Raw genomic sequence first — 6,043 nt, forward strand, 5'->3', positions numbered from 1 at the left:
GCTTCCCAAGATGGGTGACCCATTGGGAAGTTCTCGTGTGAGTTCCTAGAAACAAAACAGTGTGGGCGTGGTCAAGGCCAAAAGCGGACAATATCGTGCTATGGCAGAGTTGAGCCCGGGATGTGACAGTATTTTTGTAACTTAAAAAAAAAAGGCAATGATGTCATATTTTACATGTATTAATTTTTGTTTCTCCTTGAAATGTTTAAAAAGTGTTGTCTCCATATACAATTAAGTATTAAAAGTATACCCTGTGTAATTTTCTGAAATTTTATGGGTTGAAATGTTAGTGAAATAAGAGACCCACCATTAAACTAATTAAAAATAAATTTAACACTGATGTCAAATTTGACTCCTAAACACAAAGGCTTCAAATCCAGTCAGCAAATAACACTTCGGCTAGAAGGATTTTTTATATCAAATATGCAATCATATCTCCACTTCGGATTTGATATCCCTTTTGAAGATTTTCTTAGAAGTTTTTATTTATATGTTATAAATTATCTGATGAATGATAGTTGTTCATTCAAATAAAAAATGCAAATATAACCAAATTAGTGGGAATTCTAATCCCTTGGTCCCACCAAAACTAAGGAAAGCTAAAAACCATGAAATGAGGATCCTCTTCAAACCCTCTTTCTGAGAATCTTAAAAATCCGCACATCGTGTATATTCATTATACATCATGCGATCAATTATCTTCACGTACTATTAATATTTAATTTTAAATAAAAGATCTTGAAAATCCTCAAATCATGTATGTTTTTAGTACATTGTGCGGTCAATTATCTTCAAGTAGTATTTATATTTAATTTTAAATAAAAGTATTTAAAATGATTTTTAATCACACGATGTACGATGAACGAATATGATTTAAAGATCCTTAAGATCCTCACAAAGAGGATCCAGAGAGGATCTTCATTCAAAACCATAGGCTGCTGATGTGGATTACATACAAACCAGATAAGAAAAGCTGTTTATTTTAACTCACAAAAAGGATCCGGAGAGGATCTTCATTCAAAACCATAGGCTGCTGATGTAGAGTACATACAAACCAGATAAGAAAAGCTGTTTATTTTAACTCACAAAGAGGATCCAGAGAGGATCTTCATTCAAAACCATGGGCTGCTGATGTAGAGTACATACAAACCAGATAAGAAAAGCTGTTTATTTTAACTCACAAAGAGGATCCAGAGAGGATCTTCATTCAAAACCATGGGCTGCTGATGTAGATTACAGACAAACCAGATAAGAAAAGGTGTTTATTTTAACTCAGTTACTAATTATCTTCCCAAAACAGGGAGCAGCATAAACCATAACCTTCCTTATGCATACATACCACAGAAATTACAGAGGAAAACACCAACGATGTGAAGATGAAAAGTCGATTTTCTCCAAACTTCTATAGACGAATCTTGCCATTAAGCGTCGGCGGTGGTGGTGGTGGCCGCGGCAGCAGTAGCTGTTGGCTTCTGAATGATAAAGGCCATGCACTGACCCTGGTTGACGTTGTCGAATGCCATGCAGCGAATATAAGCATTCGGGTATTCTGTTTTGCATTGCTGGATTTCATTGAGAACTAGCGACGGATCAATACAACCAAACATGGGCAGCTTCCACAATGTCCAGTATCTCCCATCATAATACCCTGGCATCTGGCTATTCTCCCTGTAAACATACCCAACCTTCCATATTTGCAAAAATCAAATGTTAATGTTATGAGATAAACCCCAAAAGTTTATTGCTTAATTAGCGATCTACCCAGGATTATCATGGAGAAGTTAACCTTGCTAGTCAAATGTATAGTTCAAACATGACTGATCATATTAGTCGAAATACAGCGCATATTTAGCGCGTCGGATATGATGCTGGATTGGATTAAATAGTCCAATCTGGCGTTAGTGTCATTCATATTACACAGCAACCCGATAAAACTATTCAATTACTTAATTTTGTCAAATAACATGTTGTACTACATAGTGTCATTCAATCATACGCCATGGAGGTAGAGATGCAAGTTGTAGTACATAGTTTAATGCACAGAAGAGAAGTTAAAATCCGATTTATTTGTTTGTTAAGAACAAAGAAGAGCATCTAAACTTTGTAAATCAACTAACCTCATCGAATTCGAGGCAAGGGATCCATCCCTTCTTGAGCATGTAGTCAAGTTTTGAGCTTGCAACTAAGTCTTGAAGGAATCGACACAGGTGCTTGTTGATTCTTCAAGGAGTGCTTCGGCTTTGGTCGACAGAAAGCTTCGTCTTTGGTTGTACGTTCTTTGAAGAGAGCTTTGGCAGCATATTAGTCTTCAAAGATTTGAGAGGTTCTTCTGAATGTGTAATTTTTCGATCCTCAATGTGTGTCTTGGATCCTTGTATTTATAGACTTCCAAAGCCATGCCTTTGGATGGATTTGGCCTTGATTTGTGTCTTGATTCATCCATGGGAGAATTTAGGCATGTTTTGTGTCTTAATTTCAGCCACCTTCCTCATATTGGCCGAAGTCTTAATTTCAGCCACATTCCTCATATTGGGCGAAATTTATAGACCTTGTTACCTATTTGTGAGCAATCTTCAATTCTTGCTTATTTTGTGAAGATGCTTCGGCTTTCTTCCAGTTTTGAGAGATTTTGGGCCCCTTACCGATTTTAAGGGGGATTTTCTCCATTTTGCCGAATTTTGGGAATGTTTTACACTTCCTTTGCTTGATTTGTATCACATGTCATTGATGGCTTGTCCATTTGTGATGAGTCATATGCCACGTGGAGCTTTGTGATGCAACATTTGTATGCAACGAAATTTACATGCCTATAATGGGATGAAGAGAAAAACGTCTCTACCAAAGCAATCTATCATAGCAGAAAAATATGTTATAGTGGCATCTTGATTTCATTTTGTCTGTTTTTTTTTTCTTTCCCATACATTTCTAATCTATAGTAAAGGGAGCAAGGAGCTTTTGGACTCGAGACATAGTGGGATGAAGATAAAAACGTCTCTACCAAAGCAATCTATCACTTGTTATTAGACCATCGCCAATGGAAATGTCAAATTATTAGAGTCAAATTACAATTGATGGTTGATGTGACAATCCGAAGTCTTATGTCAAATTTTATGTTTATCTAACCAAGTTGTCAAATATTATCATTTTTTTTATTTATGTAAAGCTTTAAATGGTTGTATTTATTAAAAAGAAATTGTTGAAACAAAATTTTAGGGAGTTTTATATAGAGAGACAAAAACTTTCACTATATTTTAAGGTTTTTAAACATTCCAATGAGAGACAAAAATATAAAAACAACTAAAGCCCAGCTCCAAAACATGGAAACAATGTTTTAAAGTACCAGCCATACCCTTAAGGCTCTAGGGCTATTAAAAGAACTTAACCCCCACAAGTCCAACAAAATTAATGTGTCATAAACTCAACTCATCATCAACTATTTCTGCAAAATCAGTTTTGAAACTATATGTAGAATCAATTTTGAAACTATATGTAGAATCAATTTGTATCATTTACTTCTATAATCAGTTCAATTAGTCCACGACCATTTTTGCAGAATCAGTTCAACCCGTCTCCGACCATTTTTGCAGAATCAGTTCAACCCATTCTCGACCATTTTTGCAGCATCAGTTTAATCAGTCCTGGACCATTTTTGCAGAATCATTTCAACCCATCCTCGACTATTTTTGCAGAATCAGTTTACTCGCCTTCAACCATTTTTGCAGATTCAGTTCGACCTGTCCTTGACCATTTTTGCAGACTCAGTTCAACCCGTCCTCGACCATTTTTGCAGAATCAGTTCAAACATATGCAGAAGCAATTTTGGTATTATGCTTTTTAGTACAACCAATTTGTAAATACAAATACTTACATTCAATTTAGTTGATTACTTCAACTACCCTCACAAACTAATTGTGCAGTCATAGGCCGAATGCTTAGAGATTGTATGACCATTTCATTCTAAGTAACTACAATTCTACTCAGCCCAAGTATAAACCCACAATCCAAAACTGAGGTGGGCTGAACTTTGAAGCTAGATTTGAATAGTGAAACTATTTCATAAATAAAAAATAAAAATAAAAAATCACTATTAACAACCAACAACTAACAACATTCAGAATCGTAACATGCCAATCAGCTACATGGGCCAAGAAAAGAGAAAGAAATGAGTAATAAAGAGCTGGCCACCAAAGCAGCACTCACAAATCGATCAAAACTCCCAAATCTCAAAAACCCCCAATTTAAGCCAATTCACTCTGATTAATGATTAAACAAAATTAATCATTTTGTCATACCCAGAATTGCCCAAATTGGCTCATCAAGGCACAAATGATTAATGCTATATCAAGACAAAAAGCAAGAAAGACTCGGAAGAGAAATGGGGATAAAGAGGGTTAGAGAATAGTTGTTGCAACAGCAAGCCAAACAAAGGGAGACTCAAGCATGGCCAGACTCATATTTATCTTCTTATACCCTTGTATTCAATTATTTCCTCTTCTTTTGATTTTGTCTGAGTATTGCTCTCTTGAACACAGTCCCAATCCTGGAATAATTTAACTTGGCATTCACATAATAGCTAAGTTCTTATTGATGACTTTATATAGGCTTTTGAAAATCACATGTCGTGTTTTTCAATGTTTAGCAACACTTTGAAATGTTGATTACTATATGCTGAGGCACAGTCAGGAATGCATTATCTGAACATTGTTCATATAAAAAATTATAAAAAAAATAATCAAAAGAACCCTTCCTTTTTATATACCCATTAGTTAATCAAAAATCCCCAAATCTCATAAGCCCAATCACCTATGAGGAATGTTTATGTACAGATGGAAAGGAGTATGGATATGTGAGCATGGTGTTTGATGAATGTTTATGTTATTTTGTGAGTTATTGGCTTTTGGGTTTAGGTAGAAAATGTAGGTTAGAATCTAAATGATTGTGATATTAACACCTATGTTAATAGAGGGTATTTGTAACATCTCACATCGTCCAAGGGAGTGGATCATGTAAGCCTTATATGTATATTCCCATCTCTACCTAGCACATGGCTTTTGGGGAGCTCACTGGCTTCGGTTTCCATCGGAACTCCAAAGTTAAGCGAGTTCGCGTGAGAGCAATCCTAGGATGGGTGATCCACTAGGAAGTTCTCATGTGAGTTTCCAGAAACAAAACCGTGAAGGCGTGGTCGGGGCCCAAAGCGGACAATATCGTGCTATGGCGGAGTCGAGCCCGGGATGTGACAATTTGGTATCAGAGCCAATCCCTGGCCGAAAGTGTGCCGGGATGGATTGTAACATCACACATCGCCCAGGGGAGTGGATCTTGTAAGCCTTATATGTATATTCTCATCTCTACCTAACATGAGGCTTTTTGGGAGCTCACTGGCTTCGGGTTCCATCGGAACTCCGAAGTTAAGCGAGTTCGCGTGAGAGCAATCCCAAGATGGGTGACCCACTGGAAAGTTCTCACATGAGTTCCCAGAAACAAAACAGTGAAGGCATGGTCGGGGCCCAAAGCGGACAATATCATGCTATGGCAAAGTCTAGCCCGGGATGTGGTAGGGGTCCGGGCCGGGATTCATAGTATTTTTGTAACTTAAAAAAAATAGTCAATGATGTCATATTTTACATGTATTAATTTTTGTTTCTCATTGAAATATTTAAAAAGTGTTGTCTCCATATAACATTAAGTATTAAAAGTATACCCTGTGTAATTTTCCGAAATTTTATTGGTTGAAATGTTAGTAAAATAAGAGACCCACCATTAAACTAATAAAAAATAAATTTAAAATTGATGTCAAATTTGACTCCTAAACACAAAGGCTTCAAATCCAGTCAGCAAATAACATTTCGACTAAAAGGATTTTTTATATCAAATATGCACAATCATATCTCCATTTCGGATTTGATATCCCTTTTGAAGATTTTCTTAGAAGTTTTTATTTATATGTTATAAATTATCTCATGAATGATAATTGAAAAATGCAAATATAACCAAATTAGTGGGAATTCTAATCCCTTGGTCCCACCAAAACTAAGAAAAG

The 6,043-nt window shown here is 36.0% G+C and overlaps 1 long non-coding RNA gene across 1 annotated transcript; it reads right to left on the minus strand.

Moving 5' to 3' along the window:
- Window positions 1–1,139: 1,139 nt before the first annotated feature.
- LOC137738266 (uncharacterized) lies at window positions 1,140–2,168 on the minus strand. Its single transcript, XR_011068877.1, has 2 exons — window positions 2,118–2,168; window positions 1,140–1,685 (listed from the first exon to the last, which is right to left on the minus strand). It is a non-coding gene; the product is annotated as an uncharacterized lncRNA (long non-coding RNA).
- Between the last annotated feature and the right edge of the window lie 3,875 nt (window positions 2,169–6,043).

The sequence above is a fragment of the Pyrus communis genome, chromosome 6 (assembly GCF_963583255.1).
Source record: "Pyrus communis chromosome 6, drPyrComm1.1, whole genome shotgun sequence".
Taxonomy (NCBI): Eukaryota; Viridiplantae; Streptophyta; class Magnoliopsida; order Rosales; family Rosaceae; genus Pyrus; species Pyrus communis.